This window comes from Littorina saxatilis, linkage group LG8, assembly GCF_037325665.1.
Source record: "Littorina saxatilis isolate snail1 linkage group LG8, US_GU_Lsax_2.0, whole genome shotgun sequence".
NCBI lineage: Eukaryota > Metazoa > Mollusca > Gastropoda > Littorinimorpha > Littorinidae > Littorina > Littorina saxatilis.
Genome location: NC_090252.1, coordinates 31,479,688 through 31,500,734, shown reverse-complemented (window position 1 = coordinate 31,500,734; position 21,047 = coordinate 31,479,688). Strand labels below are relative to the sequence as shown.

The 21,047-nt window shown below is 38.1% G+C and overlaps 2 long non-coding RNA genes across 2 annotated transcripts; one reads left to right on the top strand and one right to left on the bottom strand.

The window, feature by feature from the left end:
• The first annotated feature begins 13,821 nt into the window (after positions 1–13,821).
• LOC138973293 (uncharacterized) lies at positions 13,822–19,520 on the top strand. Its single transcript, XR_011457952.1, has 3 exons — positions 13,822–14,345; positions 14,959–15,018; positions 17,839–19,520. It is a non-coding gene; the product is annotated as an uncharacterized lncRNA (long non-coding RNA).
• LOC138973292 (uncharacterized) lies at positions 15,595–19,451 on the bottom strand. Its single transcript, XR_011457951.1, has 2 exons — positions 19,315–19,451; positions 15,595–17,188 (listed from the first exon to the last, which is right to left on the bottom strand). It is a non-coding gene; the product is annotated as an uncharacterized lncRNA (long non-coding RNA).
• Positions 19,521–21,047: the final 1,527 nt, after the last annotated feature.

Here is a 21,047-nt window from a genome sequence, read left to right as displayed (position 1 = left end):
TGTTTTTACTTTATTGCGCGTGCTGTCAAATCTTAATATTCTGTCATTTAAAAAACCATGAGTGATGCTTTGTTATCTAAAATATATTATTCCCCAAAAGGATACTGGAAAGGAAGAACTGCTATTGACAAGCTCAGTGACGCAGCAGGTGTTTCTCAAGATATAGCAAAGAAATGGTTGTCAAAGCAGGCAGTTTGGCAGATCTATTTACCTGCACCAAGAAAAATTACACGACCACACTTTGTTAACATTAAACCGAATGACACTCATCAAATAGACCTGCTGTATTTACCGCATGACACAGTCAGAAGGAAGAAATATAAGTATGCACTGACTGTAGTTGATGTTGCAACGAGATACAAAGATGCTGAACCGTTGACAGAGAAAAGTGCTATAGCTACAGCTGTTGCCCTGCAAGAAATTTACAGACGTGGACCACTAAAGTATCCCAGAATGATTCAGTGCGATGATGGTAAGGAGTTTAAAGGAGCTGTCAACCAGCTTCTGTTAAAACATCATGTTACAGTGAAGAGAGGTATTCCAGGAAACCACAGGTCACAGGCTATTGTTGAGAGCTTTAACAAACAGTTGGCAGAAAAACTGTTTTCATATCAGTACCATCAGGAATTTTTGGACACAGAAAGTAAATTGCGTAACACTGAATGGGTCAAAAGATTACCATCAGTACTTAGAGCAATGAATCTGGAGGTATTTAAAGCTACAGGGTTAAGACCAGTTGATGCAATCAAACAGAAAACAATACCTGTTGCTCCAAAGTCAACAACACCAGTGGCATTACTACCTTTCAATCAGAAAGTCAGATATTTATATGCACCCGGTGAAGCTGAGGGTGACAGCAGGAAGCGTGCAACGGATCCAATCTGGAGTATTGACATTCATGAAATCAAGAGAGTAGTAGAGACAAATCCACCTATATATTACTTGAGAGAACCAGCACCGCAAAGAGCCTTTGTAAAAGAGGAATTACAATTAGTTCCACGTGGTACAAATGTTAAATGATTTTTTATTTCAGATTTTATAGTGTTAACAAAAATGGAAGCTCTGAGAAAGAATTCTAAGCAACTTCATTTTTTTAATTTATATTTTTATTTTGAGTTATAAAATCAAACTCACAGCGATGGAAGACTCTGTATTAGAATCTTTATCGACAGTATTTGACACCGTTGAATTACAAGTAACGGATCCTCAAAATGTGCAGTCCAGTGTGCAAGACGCCATTGAACAAATTCCAAACAATTTGTTGATTGAACCTCCAGTAAAAGTGCAGATAGTCAGTTTAATAAAATACAAAACAGTCAGTGATGAGGTGCTAGAAGTTCATGTTTCAACCAGACAACTAGCACTTAATTCTATGGCAGAATTGAATGGAAACTGGGCAGATGAAATGATGAAACGGTTTGAGCAAGCTGCAGAGGATGCAAAGATGAAAGGATCCGGATGGTCAGAAGGTGAAATTCTAAAAATAGAATTGAAGCTAAGTAAATTTGCCCCCATCAGAGGTAGAAGTTACATACCTTTACCTCCTGCTCTTGTCAAAAAACGTGCTGTGCTGAACATAAAGAATGATGATGACAAATGTTTTATGTGGTGTGTTCTGGCAAGACTGTACAGTGTAAAGAAAAATGCAGAAAGAGTGTCTAACTATCATGCATACAGAAATAAACTAAACTTTACTGGTATTGAATTTCCTGTCAGCATTACAAGCATTGACAAATTTGAACAGCAAAACAAACCCATCACCGTAAATGTTTACACGTGGGATGAGGAAGATGAACTGAAACCAGTCAGAATATCAAAGAACTCACCAACGATTGGTGATTGTGATACTAACCATGTTGACATGTTACTAATGACTGATGGTGTAAAATATCATTACACTTTGATTCGTACAATGAGTAGACTGATGGCGAGCACAAGCAATCACAATAGTAAACAAGACTTTTGTAGGCGATGTCTCTTGCGTATTCCATCAATTCATGCAGCACTTATACACAAGCAACATTGTAAGAGCGTTGATGATGCGGTTGTGAAGTTAACAACACCACCGCCAGACAGCAAAGTGTATTTTAAGAATGTATGCAAACTACAGAAAAGTCCTTATGTTGTTTATGCTGACTTTGAATCTATCATTGTGCCATATGAAGGACCTTTACCAAAAGACCTACCTAAAACAGTAACTCTAAGTAATCATCAAGTCTGTTCATATGCATTTATTGTTGTTAGTTCAGATGGTAAACATTCTAAACCGCAATTGTACAGAGGACCTAATGCAGCAAAGAACTTCTTACAGCAAATGAACCAAGTGCGAAATGACTGCTCCAAACAACTGAATCTTTCAGACATTGTTATGAAACCTGAAGACCAAGAACAGTTTAACTCTACCACACAGTGTTGGATATGCGAACAAAGTCTAACACCAAACACAGACAATCCAATAGTAAGAGATCATGATCATGTAAGTGGGCAGTTCCGAGGAGCAGCACACAGCAAATGTAATCTACAATTAAAGTTTGATCCTAAGACTTGGAAGCTTCCAATCTTCTTCCATAACTTGCGCGGTTATGATTCACATCTGATCATGCAGGCAGTAACTGATGAATACAAAGCAAGATGCATTGCGCAGTCTTCAGAAAAGTACATGGCCTTTACTCTGAATAGTTTACACTTCTACGATTCTGCTCAACATCTGATGGGAACACTTGAGTCTTTATCTTCATCACTAACTGCTTTCCCAATCACATGTAAGTACTTTGACAGTGACTTAATTAGAAAGGGAGTCTATCCATATGAATACATGGATTCGTGGGAGAGGTTTGATGAAGATGAGTTACCACCAAAGGATGCTTACTTCTCACGGCTGAAGGGTAAAGGTATAAGTGACGAAGACTATGAACACGCTAAGACTGCATGGAATAAATTAGGATGTAATACAATGGGTGATTATCATGATCAATATTTGTTGGCTGATGTTTGTTTACTTGCAGATATATTTGAGAATTACAGAAGAACATGTATGAAGCACTACAATCTAGATCCTTCACATTACATATCTGCACCAGGCATGAGCTGGGATGCATTTCTTAGATTTACAGGAGTAAAGATTGACTTGCTATCAGATCTACCTACACTTCAGATGATTGAAAATGGACTACGTGGAGGAATCAGTATGGCTTCACACAATTACTGCAAAGCCAACAACAAATACTTGGACGACTTTGATCCTATGAAACCTTCTAATTACATCATGTATCTAGATGCAAACAATTTGTATGGTTGGGCAATGTGTCAGACGCTTCCACTTCGGAACTTTAAGATCTATTCAGGACCATTTTCACAATGTGTTGTGCTGACAATATTAAAAGCAGGCCCAGACAGTCGAAAGGGATGGATACTAGAAGTTGACTTAGACTATCCACTATCACTTCATGATCTACATAATGATTATCCTTTTGCGGCTGAGAGGTTAAAAGTAAACCCAAGAGAACCTCCAAAGCTGGTGCCCAATCTGTTTCACAAAAAGAAGTATGTGTGTCACTACAGACTGTTACAGTTTTACATTAGACATGGATTAATGTTGAAGGCTGTTCATCGTATAATTTTATTTGATCAAGAACAGTTTATGAAACCTTACATCATGAAAAACACAGAACTGAGAACCAAAGCCGCTGATGCATCAGAGAAAGACTTTTTTAAACTGATGAACAACAGTTGCTTTGGTAAGACAATGGAAAACCCACACAAGAGAAAGGATGTTAGACTTGTTACAAGAGAAAATGAGGCCATCAAGCTGACATCCAAACCACAGTATCAAGACTTTAAATACTTTCATGAACAGCTGTATGGTATCTTAATGAAAAAACTTGTAGTCAAGCTTGACAAACCAGTATTCATAGGCTTTACTGTGCTAGAGTTGTCAAAACTGTTGATGCTTGAGTTTTTGTATGATTATTTGAAACCAAGATATCCCAAATCGAGAGTACTTTACACAGACACAGATTCATTCTTACTTGACATTCCAGCGGATGACATTTACAAAGATCTAGAAGCTGAAAGTCCTGCAGTAAAAGGAAAAGATTCTTTTTATGACACTTGCGACTACCCTAAAGAATCACCATTGCACTCAAATGTTAACAAGAAGGTTATTGGAAAGATGAAAGATGAAATGAATGGGAAGATAATTAAGGAGTATGTTGGATTGCGTGCAAAGATGTACAGTGTTGCAAGTGAGAAAGGGGTGGTTAAAAAAGCAAAGGGTGTAAGCAAACAGGTTGTAAAGTCGAGCATATCGCATGATAACTACAAGGAAGCACTGTTTCAGAAGCGAGTGTTTCACCATGACAACCCTAAGATCAGTTCCGCGCTTCATCAGATCAACACAACTATTGTAAACAAGAAATCTTTAGATGCTAATGACACAAAGCGCGTTTATTCATCACCAGAATATTCTTATGCAATTGGGCACTGGAGAACAAACGCGGCTCCAAATAGTCTGAGTGTGTAATAAGAATTTTTGTCAATCGGGAAAACCCGCTATGACAGCTTTAAAGAGGACGTTGCTTGCGTTAGGGAAGTGTTTGTGAAAGGGGAGTAGGCTTTGTTGAGTTTCAAAGCAGCCACCAAGTACACTTATCAAAAGCTTGAATCAAATAAACAAGTCAATTGAATAAGTTAACACTCGGCGGCCGCCCGAAGGCAGCCTAAATATTGAAGCGTAGTGAAGCGTAGTGAAGCGTAGTGAAGCGAAGCGTTGAAACAGAGTGACCCAAGCCGCCGGTTTACCAGCAAGACCTACCGTTCACGCGTGAACGGTACTATTTTTAGAATCCTAGAATTCTTGAGAATGTTGGAGCTGGCTTGTTTCTGGTACATGAGGATCTTGTTTCCAGATGGAAGCAAATTCTGGCACTTGCAGCATGCTCTTAATGTTATTTAGCTTGCTGTAAATAAAACGAAAGGGGAGACCAACAGCAAAAAATCCAGGATATCCATAAAGAACACCTGCAACGGCTCGTAATTTCCGTGCATGAACATCGGAATAGCCTGTTTTTGCTTTCAACCAGTCAGCCCAAGTTTCTGTTATTCTCCCTTCTTTCCTCTCCTTCTCCTGCCAGTTTTTACACAGAATTAAAAAGTTGCCAAACTGAATGTAAATCATCATAGTCTGTGCATCTTGTCTAGCTAAATTTCTCACTCCTTTGTTTAATCTTTCTACCATTTCGTCTTCATTTGATGGGTTTTCAAATAATTTCTCAGAAAAAGCTTCTCTGGAAATCGTTGTTTTTATATCAGCTTGATTAGAAATCAGATAATTGTGTAATGCCTGTGGAGTTGTGAGATCATTTCTGCTTTTCTTTACTCCTGTTTTTTCTTTGAACAACTGCTCAATCTTTCTTTTCGGCTTTTTAGGTAATTCTATCGGCCCTTCTTTTACAGCTTTATCTACAATTTGCACCATTTCTTCAAAATACTTCCGATTCTCTAACAAAGTTTTCTTCTCTTCTTCTGTCCAAAATTCTGATGGTGTTGGTGGTGGAAGAGGAATTTCCTGAGCTTGCTCAAAAGCCATACTTTCTGAATCTAACAGTTTTTGGTTAGCTGCTTGCGCTTCACTAATTTCCTGAGCTAATTCTTGTGAAGAAATACTGTCTTGAGACATGAGATTAATCAACAGAAACACAAATTCAAACACTTCTCTCACAGAAAACTGCCACCGCTTCCAACAAGTCTGAACAGCACAACCACCAAAGTAATATGACAAGATATCCCAGCCCCGTTGCTAGCCACAACAAAACATTAGGGTGGACGTGACGTAACTGTTGCTATCACATGATTTAATCTTGTCTTGCCATTGGAGGAATATAGAAGACAAGCTTGCAGGCTGGCTGTTTGTTTTTACCAGATCAATACGGTAGTCTTGGGCTTGGCTACGACGGGCAGATTGGATTAATATTTCAATGGAAACTAAATTTAGCGTTGTATAAGAGAAAGGGGAAATGTACGTTCTGGGTTACTGATTCCGACAGACCCGGCATTGGTTCAAAACAACCTTACTTTACTGTATTTTTTTTTGTATGGATTTATGCAGTATTTTTCTGATTTTGTCGCATGTTTCATTTTAGTAAAAGTTTAGTCCAGAAGCCTATTTTTGGTTAATATTTAGGGTCTGTCGGAATCGGTGAGCCAGAACGTACATTCCCCCTTTCTCTTGAACTTATCGTCTGCTTTCGAGTCTGTGCTATTTTTTCACTCTCGCCTTGTCAACGCACTCGCGAATAAGTGGGATATTGTTTAAGTGTTCATGCATTGCATTCACGAGTAAAAGAACAACAGCTCATCGCAGTTTTAACTGTTCTTGATTATTTCAGAGACTGGTGTCAGAGTGGCCACTGTACCTGTTGTATTGTGTGGGAGGGGCAGATTTGAGAGAGAGAGGAAGCTAGCCTGAGGTACATTGTAGAATGAAAACTTGCAGGGGAGCAAGAATGCATCACCAGCCACGAAGGTGTACATACAACTTTTTTTGAGGTGCCTATATTTGTTTGATTGTTAAATGTATGTATTTGTTGTTGTTTTTAAAGGCTATCAAGAAAACTGTTGTCATTTAAATTTGTAACACTCAGTCACATATAGTTTCACACACACACACACAAGATTAACTCACTTGCATGCCCACAGAAGAAGTTTGCTCTTCACATTGTTCTGTTGTTGTTTTTATAATGTAATCATTGTAACATCAACACTCAGTAATAACCAATATTACAACACAATCACTTTTTCATCAGAACTCACTCACATACTACATGACTTTGTATTAAACCCTGGTTTATGGACACTTGCATTTGTACTTTGCATGGGAAAGCAGCCTGAATTTCAGGTGAACTTTAATAAAAGAAGATTTATATGTATGTTGCTCTAGATGCATGTTTTAATAAATAATAATGACATTCAGGAAAGTAAAAGGACTGTTGAAGTTTGCTGTTGTAAAATGTCTGATGATTAGGGTTCTGTTGCACATTTAGTGAATTGACTGTACCAATTGCTGTTATTATTTACACCCAATCAGTGCATCCACATGATATTATGTAGCTTAAATTAAAGAAAATGTTTTGATGTGTTCAGAACATACCAACAAGTTGCACACTCACTGACTTTCCGAAAGAACAGGAAAGTTCTTCCTGCCTGTCTGGTCGCTGCCATCAGAGACCTCTTTCTGTCACAGAGCTACACAGGCTTCAAATATATATATATATATATATATATATATATATATATATATATATATATATATATATATATATATATATATATATATATATGTAAGATAAATAAAAGGTACATTACAACTCTCAACTGCGGGGTGTGTGTGTGTGTGTGTGGGGGGGGATGTGCATAACCATTGCATACTTAAGGTCGGCTTAAACTGCAAACAGAAATGTGGAGCTTGCGTAACAATTCTTGCTTTGTCAGATTTGGAGATAGGCAGCCTCAGTCTATATAGTTGGTCGCCAGTTGGGGCGTCCTGCTTGGTGACAACTTGAGCTTTGTCAACTGGTCTAGCTGTAGCAGTCAAAGTCTGGGCACTGTTGCATTGTAGTCTTGCTGTGTATGCAGAGCTTTGTTGTAGCTGCCATAGGCCAGTGTTGCCATAGGCCAGTGTTAGGATCACCACCCCCTCAAACAGCTCGTTCAGTTAACCTGATGCCTGTTTTAGACAGAAAAAAAAGTTACATGTACTACAATCAGCAGAACTTTCACTGGAGAATGGGCATAATTCTTTCATACTTTCTTTCTCATAGCTTTTTTTGGTTTTTATAATCTCTTCATTACACTAAATAACATCCATCTTAAGACCTATTTTGAGCCTTAATTTAAGTTGACTAGTAATGATATTAATCATAATGTATTTATTTTTATAATGTACAAACTAGAGTATGTATGTGGATATGTGTGTGATGGTGCTGGTATGGATATGTGTGGTTTGGGTTATGTGTGTACTGATGTGTACATTTTATGTGTTTTGTATGTTTTGCGAGTGCGATTTTATGTGATGTTATTCTGTACACCAGCCAAAACAAAATGTCTGGTATATTAGATAATAAACGCACCTTTAAATTTATTAGCGACTACACCCCGTCACCCTCCAGTCCCCCTCCCCCCCATTACACCCTACACTTTTAACATTGTATAAAAAATCATGCCCCAATATAGGTCCCTAGTTACCTGGGAGGACGTTAAGCTCCATAATCAACATCAACAACGTATTGAATTGAATTGAAAAGCTGGGGTTAGGAGGTCTAACTTCTTGATTTAAAGTGTTTTTTTTCTCAGGTGCATGTCGTTTTTTTATTTGCTTGAAATCATGGTGTATTCTGGTTGTAAGAGAAGAGTCAATTTCCTTGTAAGCCTGCAAAATTAAGATTTGTCATTTTTGAAGTAGCCTACATTTTTGTAAGAGTCCAAAATAGTCCAGGATAAGGAGGAAAAACATAGGGTGGGTCAGGAAATCTGAAACATTGCATAGTTTTGTTTTGCCTATGTAGACACAAAAAGTACTTAGAGCACTTTCCCCCCCCCCAAGAGAGCATAGCTTAGTTTTAATTATTTTAATGCCACTGTTAGCAAGAGGAGTACTACAGACAGCAATCAAACAGTGGGTTTTTTCTGTAGACATTGCTATTTCTGTTTAGGTGTTTCAGTAGTTTTCTATGCGGATAAATCATGCTGCATGATCACTAGAAACAATCCAGCTCTGTTGCATGCAAGTTTTTTAAAGGTTTTTTTCCCCATGTTACTCCGAGAGAAAAAAAACAACCCACAGAGATAAAGTTGAACTGGCAGTTTGACTGAAGCAGTGGTAATAACACAGAGTGCTCTTCCTACAATCAATTTTTTTATGTGGATGATGATGTCCATACATGTACTTGGTTGTATTATTTTGCTAGACTATTTGTTTCTGTTAGATATATCTGCTCACATGATTGTTGTTCATAATTTGACATTACATTTACTGCTGATCAAAATGTATTGTTGGAATAGGTCTGCTTAATATTCTGACTGCGGTTTTGTAATAAAATCAAATAACACAGATGTTTTAAGTATCAAAGTGCTTTTCACACACACACACACACACACACACACACACACACACACACACACACACACACACACACACACACACACACTCACACACTCACACACTATGAGTATGACTGCAAACATGAATTTGTACTTGTATTAATTATAATTACTGTATTACAGAACCTGTAGTGGAATGCATGAATGGAGACTATTATAGTTAGCAACTAAACGTAGGTTCGAACTACGCAGTTCGTAACTAAAGATTTAGTCAGTCTGCAATGCATGAGAGCGAACTTGGTCGAGACTACTTAGTTACCAACTACAAGAGTAGGTCATAACTTTCAGGTGACGTCACGGGGAATCCCCGTCACTGCGCAGGCGCGGTGAACTCTTCACCTTCGAAAGTTGTAAACAAACCAGCATGGGATTGGGAGCATGGTAACAGTGCGAACTTGAGTGGTTGATCGATGCAATATTATTTTGGCGAGCAAACAAGACAAACATAGGCAGAACGCAAATGTTTCTCTCAGTTCTTCCGCACATTACGAGAGCTAAAACTGCCCGACCGGGGAGATGTACGCAGCATATAGGCTGAGTCAGTGTCGTCGAAGATTTGAGTGATGGCTCAGTCGGTATGTACTGGGAAAAAGTCCGTGTCCCTCATACTGATTGTGCATTTTAAAGCAAAGGTGGAACTTTGTAACAGACAATGATGTATGGATGTATTTAAGTTTGTGTTTCAATTTATGGGAGCGAAACTGACATTTCTGAACTGAAAAAAGTCGTGTTTTGTGGAGTTTAGAGTTGTCAGTAGAGACCGAGTAATCGTTGAAGAGAAATAATTGCATGGTTCACCGATGGAGAGTTAAACGACCATAAAACCGCACCACAGGTATGTCACGAAGCTGTCTAAGTTCTACACTATACAACAAAAGAAAATTGAATGAGGGAATCAAGACAATAGATCAACTCTCTCTCTTTCTTTCTCTCAGTCTCTATCTCTCTCTCTCTCACACACACACAGGCATACGCACACACTAACACACACACACTCACTCTCTCTCTCTAAACCGCTAAGAGGGAGGGACAAAGTTGAGAACAAGAGTGCCAGATAAAGGAAGGAATGTAATTTGGAGCGATCATTAAACAAATTAAGAAACAAGCAAGTTAGCAAGCAAATCCTTGAAAATGTGTGATGTCATACAAAAGGAGCCAACACTGTTTTGGCCTGGTGTTCTACTTACAAAATAAACTAGTAAAAGAATTGTGAGATGTAAAGAGAAAAGATTAACTGGAAACACTACCGAATTACAAGACATCATCAGTGATTTGAATCATGCACTTATGATTTTCTTCCTTTTTTCCAGATCGGGTAGAATACTTTATGTCAGTGACATATTTAAATGATTGCAATTTTGTGCTGGTCTTTAACATGAATAATTAGATACAATGAATACATTATTCAATGAGTAGGAAGTGACAATATTTTAATGTGTATGATCTTGTTTGATGAATGCCGCAAACACTCTGAGAAGTTCTTCTAAGCAAGCAAAGAAACAGAGGTAATGAAGTTGGATACTGAGATGACTATATTTTGTAACTTAGACACTCTGTCTATAAGGAAGCTAGCTGTTGCTTGAACATCATTTGAAAATTAATCTGCGCCAGTTTAAATGCATTGCTTCGGTATGGTAGAGCTGATCATCAAAATGCATCTCATGTGTGAAATTTTAGCTTTGATGTTGCACTGACTTCAGAAGACTAACCTGTTTCGTGAGTAAAAACTGCAAACATTTCAAGCTGACAAGAACAGAACGATGTTAAAATATAAGATATGATAAGGGAAATGTGAAGGCTAAATTAAACAAACATGAAATTGTAACCCACTCTGTACAAGTGGCGCGTTTTGCTGCATTGATCATCTTTTATTCTTTCATGTGTTCTTTTGAGTTTCCGACAACATTTGTTGTGTCATTGTGTATGAACGTTTTAATTTAAATGATGATAAACAATGATTGCATATTTTGTGTAAACGATTTCGCTCAACGTCTCAGATGTGGCATGCAGGCTTCACGTGGAATAAAACCATCCCTCCACTTTAACATATACCAGCTGTCAAAAACACGTGTGTTTACTTTGAAGTGTTGGAATGTTTGATCAATTAATTTGTTTAACTTCTACTGGCATCAATCCGCAAAATTCATTCAAACATTCCAACTTTGCACATGACCCAGTCAGAATGTAAATGTTTGGTATGTATCAAAGTGTATAGATGGCCTAACCTCATGTAAGAGCCCATGCAGATATAAAATAGTAAGCCAAACTTGGCGTTTGCAAGAAGAACGGTGCCTTGAAACTGACAGCAGCAACAACAATTTAATTATCCACAATCACAGTGTCACTCAGCTTTTCACCCCATCCAAACCACCAGCCATCCTCTCACTAAAAACCAAAACAAACTCCCCAAAACACACACACACACATTAAAACACAGAGAATCATGAGATTTGTTTGTTTGTTTATTCATCCTGTAGAATGTTTCTTTAGCCACTGAGCCAACTATGATACTCGTCATAAAAAGTAGGCAGATCCGTTTGAGGGCAAATCTTTATGATGAGGCCGTTTATTAAAAAAAACAAATACAGGTTGACCCAAAAACAATGCAACCCACAACAAGTTAACCTTCGTCGGCACTCGTGGGTCCGTGCGGACCCAGAAGGGTGTTTGATTGCAAATATCTTTTAAACGAGTTGGAATTTTTTAATGAGCTTTTAGAAATGCCTCAGACACCTAACAAGCTATCATCTCCTAAAAGCTCATTAAATTTCAGTGATAATTAATTAATTAATTAATGGTCAAATTTAGACTACACACGGAAGCATTCGTGGGGACGTGCGGACCCATACTTCTCAAAGAAGGAAAAGCGTGTATACCCTTCCGAGGCACTCGTGGGTCCGTGCGGACCCAGAAGGGTGTTTGATTGCAAATATCTCTTAAACGAGTTGGAATTTTTTAATGAGCTTTTAGAAATGCCTCAGACACCTACAAAGCTATCATCTCCTAAAAGCTCATTAAATTTCAGTGATAATTAATTAATTAATTAATTAATGGTCAAATTTAGACTACACACGGAAGCATTCGTGGGGACGTGCGGACCCATACTTCTCAAAGAAGGAAAAGCGTGTATACCCTTCCGAGGCACTCGTGGGTCCATGCGGACCCATACTTCTCAAAGAAGGACAATTGTGCAAACCCTTCCGTGGCACTCGTGGGGCCATGCAGACCCATACTATTTTACCAAATACCGTGTGTAGTCTAAATTTGACCATTAATTAATTAATTAATTATCACTGAAATTTAATGAGCTTTTAGGAGATGATAGCTTTTTATGTGTCTGAGGCATTTCTAAAAGCTCATTAAAAAATTCCAACTTGTTTAGGAGATATTTGCAATCAAACACCCTTCTGGGTCCGCACGGCCCCACGAGTGCCACGGAAGGATATGCATATTTTTCTTTCTTTGAGAAGCATGGGTCTGCACGGCCCCACGAGTGCCACGGAAGGATATGCACATTTTTCCTTCTTTGAGAAGCATGGGTCTGCACGGCCCCACGAATGCGTCCGTGTGTAGTCGATAACGAGTGCCGGCGAAGGTTAATAACCTACATTTGTGGACATAAACTTCAGCCTATGCATGACAATTTTGAAGATCAAATAGGCTGACTTTTGTGCAATTTTAAATTAAGTTCCCAATTTTGGGGATCGACTCAACGGTACGGGTTTTAAAATTGAGCGGTAGCCAAACTTGCCCGATCTAAGCGCTCAAGATTGTAACATTCGGGGCAATTCGAATCACAAAAGTATACCTTAATCAACATTCAGACCTGGGAATCCCTGTTTTGGACTTGGAGTATTCTCAAACAAACTTGGTGTATTTTCTTTTTTAAATGAGCGTACTCCACATTTTAAACATGCTTCACACGCGTCTGTCTATGAGTATATAACTGCTTTCTTCAGGTCACCGATGATCTAGGGGGTGTATACTCAGACATTCAGATAATATAAAAGCTAAAAGTCTGGAGGGTTTAAATTAAGTAAGTATTGATACCGTTCATGGTCAAACTTCGTTTTAGTGAATCGACCGCCGAATTTGGAATTTATTTTTTGAAATAGAGCACAAAAGTCAGAACATCTTCTGCACGTCAATAGAAAAAACAATCAAATCTGCATCCAAATCAGTCAGTTTTGTTCACATATCTGGTCTAACACTGACATTAAGGCATGTTGATTTGTGTAGGTGTCATTCCTCTGAGAAGCTGTAAAAGGCAGTTTTAGTGGGTAATGAGACAAAAACCGGTACGTTTTCGTAACTCCTCAACGCATTGCCTTCAACGTTGCGGTGATTTGTGCTAACAGTAGTAACACATGTGGGAAAGTTCATACGGATTTTAAAGTCATTTGAGACATTAGCCTGCTGTTAATTGACATGCCAGAAAGAGTTCTTAAATTGATGGTAGGTCTTTGCTGACTCATTGAAAAACAATTAATTTGTTGTTATCTTCAAGAACAATAACAGATGCGTCACACAATTAAATTTCATGTACATATTTTATCAGACATTGGCGGTATGAGGATTTCAACGCGAACATTAATATTTTGCCTCATTCAGAGCGCTGAGCGCAAATGTAGGCCTACGCCTAGAAAAGCTCACGGCTGACACGCTTAAAGTGTAACTAAACAGACATTTTGAAGTGTCAGCTTTACTGAATTGCTTTATGTTTTGTCCAAGTATAGACCTGTAGAAGCGATACTGGACGATTTTTCCAACGTTTACTGTGTTTTCTGATTTACTACGATTTTTTAAAAGTGTTGAACCCATTTCAGATTTACCTGCTTATCTGTTCTTGATTTGATACTTCCAAAGAACAAGTGGTACTTTGAGTTCCGGTTTTATGTTTTAACCAATCAGAATTTGGTTCCTAAATAAAATCGTCTGCTGCCTGTCCCAGCAGAGTCGGCAACAAGCACTGCTTGCCACATGTGTGATGTTACCAACAGAAATAGCCATAAATTGGGCAAGGTAGCAATGTAAATGAATTGGATCTAACTAATGTGCTTGTACTGCATCTCTGGCCTTTGAATTCACTCCAAATGTACTGGCTCAGCGTGAGAGGCAACATCCTGTCGAAGTCGTAAGCACGAGGCTGACTGGGAGATTATTATTCGAAGAGCATGCTGAAACGGATTGTAAGTACAATATTTTACATGTTCTCGACATTTCTGTTGATCTTTCCTTAACTTTAATTGTCTCCTTGATTTAAAACCCTAGGGCTTGTATTTTCAGTTGTGATACTAAGCACGTATCTTTACCACAGTATCCGATCACTTCACACTTGAATTTTGGAATGATGAAGTGGAATTATTTCTGGATCTAATTTATTCCTTGTTCCCCCCCTCTCGATTCCTTTTTTCGCCACATATGTATTGTCGTGTGAGGGGGTAGATGCGTGTACTGGCTGATTTTTATTTTTTTTTTACTTCGGTCAGATACAGATGATTGGACAAAAAACTTGTCAAGGATTTCAGAATTTAATAGATCTGTTCGAAGTTTTTACGGGATGGGTCCTGTTACAAAACAGACTGAATGTGCCCAAGATGAACTTTTGATTAAACATACACACACAAATGAATCTCTTGAGTTTGTTATACGGCGAATGTCCAGTTTCCACCACCACGTCTGTGGTATGTTTATATACTGTTTGATTGAATAGACTGACGTGCATTCTCTCGCAAATGTGCGCGCGTGTGTGTTTGTCTGTGCCTCAGACTTATTAATCAAAGATGATGTTGCACATTGCAGATCTATGCGACAGGAGCAAGTGGACAAGACAGCTACATTTGTCTGAGCGAAGATCCAACGGTAAGCTCTTTTAGCCGAAGACAGCGAGCCTGGGTGCATGCATGCAAGCTTCTATCATGTTCGTGTGACTGTGAGTGCTATTAGACGACTTTTCATTATTCTTGATTTGGAGATCCATGCAGGGTATTAGAAAGTGCAGAATATACACGTTTGAACAAATACGATGTGTGTTTGCTCTGAAAAAAAGAAAAGACGCAACAAACAAACATTGTATTTGTTTAAAGTATCACAAATATGTATTACCTGTATCTGCATGTTTTGATAATGATGAAGGGTAAATTACTTTGACGTGTGCTTTTTTTTTTAACCACACTGATAACGAATGATAGAAACACAGACACACTTAATAACATATCCACAAAAATTGTAACAATAAATGTAAGCTGAACAATGCCTGCAACACATTTCAGGCCTCAGAAGGAAGTAATTATGAGATTCAGACAGAGAGAGAAAGCCCAACACGAAACCAGTTGTGACATTTTTTATTTCATTATGTAATATTAAAAACACGACAACAACGTATTTCCTGTACTTAGTTTCGTGCAATTATGGATTGCAAAGTATGTCTAATTGAGTGGCATAAAGAGGCACAGTTGCATGAAAAACCAACTCGGATCTTGACTAGGATCAGGATTTTACATGGACACAACCTAGAATTTAACATCCTGGGGGGAGGGGGGTACTGCGCCTTTCACATCAAGATGTAAAGATCTATTTTAAATAATACTTATTAGAAGGGAACAAAATCAAACAAACTACAACAATCGTTCTGAGGGGAGAGAATTACCTCTTCCGAAGAAATTACCTCCCTTGCTTTTCTTGTCGTGACTTATGTAGAGTAAAGTGAATAGAAAATGAATCAGTCAGTAACAAAAAAAAACACAACATTTCTTAAGATCAATGAGGAGTCTTGAAGTATTTGTCAATGTTAATATTGTATGCATAACAAACAATATATTACGGATTGATAATTAAAGAAAATCGTCTCTTCTACAGGGTTGACCCCCCTAAAAAGGACACCCACAACCATGCAAATTACTTCTGCATCTGTTGAACCAATTATTTTATATATGGTATTCATTAACTTCAGTTTATGTTCTGCCTTTCCAGTAAGTGGCAATTTTGTAAATTGAATGGTCTAACTTTTGTGCAATTTTAATTTTGTTCTCCAAATTCGGGGGTCGACTAAACAGAACGAGTTTTGACATTGAGCGGTAGCCATTTTTACCTAATTTAAACCCTTCAGGCTTTTACCTTTTTGATTATTTTGAATGTCTGAGTATGTAAAAACATCCCCTTCAACCCCCAGGCTATCGATGACCTGAAGAAAGCATGCAGTTACAGCTAGGTTCAGGGTAATCCTCAGACACGAAAGCGTTGGTGTCATTGGTGATGCAAAAGTTAGATAATTTTAACCTACAAATTTGCCACTTTGTGAACTGCACATGCATAAAATCAAGTTTAAGTATGCTGAATATGAAGTTATCCAGTCAATTGGTGTAGAAGTTATAGCATTTCTGTCAGTTAACAGTATTTAAAATCTCTAAAGTAAAATCTGACATATTCGAAAGTTTTGCATAAACACCCAGACAATTTTTACGATACTCTCCTAAGCTTCTCCACTTCTCAGCCCTGTCTTGGAAATGAATTCGAATAAGGCAGTCAAAATAACTTAGTTTGGAGCATCCATCAATCAGAATAAGCATTAACTTTTGACACAGGAAATATCTTCTACCGAAAGCTCTCCTGGTTTTATTCTACATTTTTTCCTGCATAATGGTAACAAATTTAATGATAAATCTAAACAACGAAGTGACTGTGGTAAGATGAACAAAGTTAAAAAACAAAGGATTACTGTAAATGGTTTACGAATCGAAATCTAAACAAGTTTTAATGATAAGTGAAATGATAAAAAAATAAAATAAAAAAAAGCTAACGTCCTCGCATTTGTCCAGAATTATTCCATGTTTAACATGGGAACAGAGGGATAATTGGTCTAAAGAATTTTTAAAAAGGAGGGTTAGGGTAACCCTAACCCTCTTTGGACTATCTGTATGCAATGCCCGCTATAGGTGAAAGACTTTTGTGGAAGCCATGGAAGAATGCAAGCCATGGAAGAATGCATCGCTGTTGTGCCGGTTCAGCTTGAGGTCCTGTCCTAGCGAATATCCTGCACACACAAAAACACGACTTTTTAAGCCACTTATGTTGCATTCCGTGACATAGCTTTGTTAAAACCGTGTGCCTGATAATAATGACAGATTTTGTTGATATACATTTTTTTAAGACACCCCATATAATATTGTTTGACAATCTCTTTCAACATAGTTTACGAATCACCAACGCAAATAACCCACAGGTCAATAAATTACTTTCCAGAGAGAGAGAGAGAGAGAGAGAGAGAGAGAGAGAGAGAGAGAGAGAGAGAGAGAGAGAGAGAGAGAGAGAGAGAGAGAGAGAGAGAGAGAGAGAGAGAGAGAGAGAGAGAGAGAGAGAGAGTTTAAAACTAGAAAATGTGTGCTATATAAAACAAGGATAATCTCTGTCAAATCTTCGCTTGTACCTGCATGGTGTTTACTGCGCTATATACACAACCTGTTTTATTTCATTTATTTTACTTTTTTTTTTTTGGGGGGGGGGGGGTGTTTTGTGATGAGGGTTTTTTCATAGCCTTTACTGCTTTAGTCATTGAATCCACCCGACTTCGATTTATTGTTCAGTGATGGGTAATTGTGTGACCAACTATGTAAGTTAGTGATTGTTCTGGCTTCATACAATGACATTGCATTAATTTTATAAGTGTATGTGTGTGTGTTTCAGGCAAAAGCTGATATTACAGTCCAAGTTGTATGCAGTACCTCTGCTTCTTCGTTCAGGAATCAAAGTATACAATCTAAACCGATTATTTTGTTCAATAATGTTCAGCTTACCATCCCGAAGAAGACAGTAACGTGCCGGGATATTGATTATAGATATTAACGTACCTAACCTGGTTACTGGTGTGTTTTCTTTTTATTTCAATAATGTAAATGTGTGACAACTTGCAGGGTACTTGATGTTCAGAGCAATTTTTCTGGCAAAAGACCTTTTATGGATCAAAGAAAACTTTTGTCATGGTGCACAAGTCAATCAATTTGGTTGATAAATAATTTGTGCTGCATTTTCCCTGGTTCCAAAACGTAGTATGTATTACCACATGTCCTACCTGTCATTGGCATCACATGATTCTCTGCAAGCAGTCTTTTGTGGAAATACGTCATTTAACACTTGCACTTATAGTAGGTGGCTGTGGAACGGTAGACATGCAACGACAACGAACAACAAAAGACAAAGTGTGGATGGAGTACACTCATCTTTCTTAACATACGCTAAGTTTCTTTGAGAATGCTCCAAGTGAAAATCAGGGGTTCCTAGGCCTGATATCACAATTAAACAGCTTCTTCTCAGAATCAGGAGGGAAAAAACTGTTATATGGCGAGATGTCGTGACAAGAACAGACAGCAGCAGCAGCAACAACAACATTGCTAAATCGTCGCTTTAACAAAATTTCATGTTTAGCATCGCAGACAAAGCACGGCTACTGATCCGACCAAAGCCACACTTCATGCACGATGGGCACATTGTTATGGCCAGCTTGTTAACGTGCGCATTGTGTATGTTTTACATAGAATTGAATGTGTTTGTCGTTGTGTCTGTCATCTATCCTAGTCGTTTGATTTAGAATAAAGCAAACTTATTACAATGACGATTTTCTTCGGTTTTTGATGAAGGATTGGCATCAAGACTTTTCCTATTTTCCAACTCTGCCACCATACACTGGCCGTTCAGGTCTGCATGTCGACCACATGGTGTGTGATCAGATTTTTCGGACATGTTCACAATGCTTACATGACCACCAAATGGAAAATCAGTTGGTATTTGTTATGTTTTTGTGTTAGCACAATCTTCATACAAGTAAACAGAAACAGTTTTGTTGCAAACAGAGCCTTCATAAGAAAAAATGCTTCTAAGTCAAAATACATACCCCCTTTTTCGTATTGCGTAAAATATACCCATAAATTCTGGACATCATATTTTTATTTTTTTTCACAACAATGAAACCAAACTTTGGCATATGTTTTAGCAATATATTCACAATAAAACCTATGAGTTTGAAGGCTGCATCTTGTTTTGTTTATTTTTGAGAATTTTTTTGCAAACCCATACAAATGGCCAGTTTCTGGGGAGAGACTGGGGAGATAATGGCCAGTATAGAAAGAGTTAATAAGTAAACTAATGTCAGAAGTAGGTATTTACCTTGTTTGCCTTCGCGTTCTTGATAGCCCGCTGCAGCATTTGTATCACTTCCCTTGACATTCAAAACGCCAATGTATTTCTGAAAGGAAAATAAAGATATTGACCGAAACATCACACAAGTGGTATATCATGCTAGGTTTTGTTTACCGTGCCTGTTCTACGACAACATCTGATTGTAATTTAAATAAAGAAAAACTGTATCCATTTATTACTTCTCTATTTGTGTGTGTTTGTGTGTGTGCAGGGGTGGATCACATCATTTTTAAGGGGGAGTTTCCAAATTTCTTTTAGGGACAATTTGACGACGCGAAGCGTTTAGTTGAAGACACGAAGCGTTCAACCTCCTTGGGGGGGTCCGACAAATGTTGATAAAAACAAGGAAAATGGATCAATCTGAGCCAAGAAACATCCCCTAATACACCTTCCAAAAAAGTAAATATATTAAGAAGAAAAATTTGAATCACAACAAGGACAATTGATCGATCTGGCGCAACCTGAGCAAACTAATTAGCCAACTTCTTTCCAAAATCGTCACTTAGAATACAAAGGCCGGCTCCTAAGTGGTCCGGAAACCCCGGAACCCCCCCCCGGATCCGCCCAGTGTGTGTGTGTGTGTGTGTGTGTGTGTGTGTGTGTGTGTGTGTGTGTGTGTGTGTGACCGATGACCGTCTCTAAATTCTAATCGTTGCGTTTGCATGGTAATAAAGTTTTAATACTGGATATGCCCATGAAAAAATATCATTTCTTGTTCATGTCATTGTGTGTGTGCACGGCCAGGACCGTGACTTCTGCTTGCCTCGACGTCTTCAGAAAAGACACAAAATGCCAGCAGGCGTATGTTCTTGGAGCACTCAGTATGCCGTCATCTGCAAACAAATAAATACAAATTATTCAATTGTGTAAATAAAGAACAATCATTTTAATATTACAACAAAAAATTCATATAACTGTAGTCTTCACCAGAGACATCCACTACACTATCTTTAATAAAACTGCCGTAAAAAATTGAAATACTATAAAACTTACCCCCACTCAGATCTATTTGGGATTATTCAAGTTTCAACCATGAAACGATGCCGGTTTGGACAGATCTGCTAGTTTGCCGCTGAAACTGAAATCAAAGGCGATCTTCAGAACTATTTCTAATCTTGTAATTGTGATTAATATAAAATACTGATCTTCCCAATAGAAGCTGATGTGTATACACATGACCAGGACAAGGTATTTTGTTACAGGGCATTTACGCAGACGTCGCAGTTCAAAATATCGTTTTAGATCTGATTTTGTACAGCAGCCTGTGTGATTCAGAATCGTCTGCCCTTTTTCGGTTTAACATTTTATGGACGATTCCTATGAGACTGCTCAATCATAACTGATGACAAATTCAGAAACAGATGATGGTTTCAAGTAGGCTACAGTAATGATTCGTTAAAAATGTCAAGCCACTCGTCGATCATTCACACTCAAAGAACCCGAGCCAAATCTGCTCTGGTTCCGAGCAGCTTTTTCCAACTGAGACCCTAATTGTTACGCATCTGCCGCGAAAAGATAGACCACAAACAAGCGGCACTGTACCATGCTTTCGTTTATGTTGCTAAACAGATTAAATGTGCATTGTAAATGTGCTTACAGCAAAGAAATGCATCCTTACTTACCACAAAAATACTGGTACCACATTCATCGCACTTGTGTCTTCTTACCAAAACCTATCGATATGTTTGTTTACGATATAT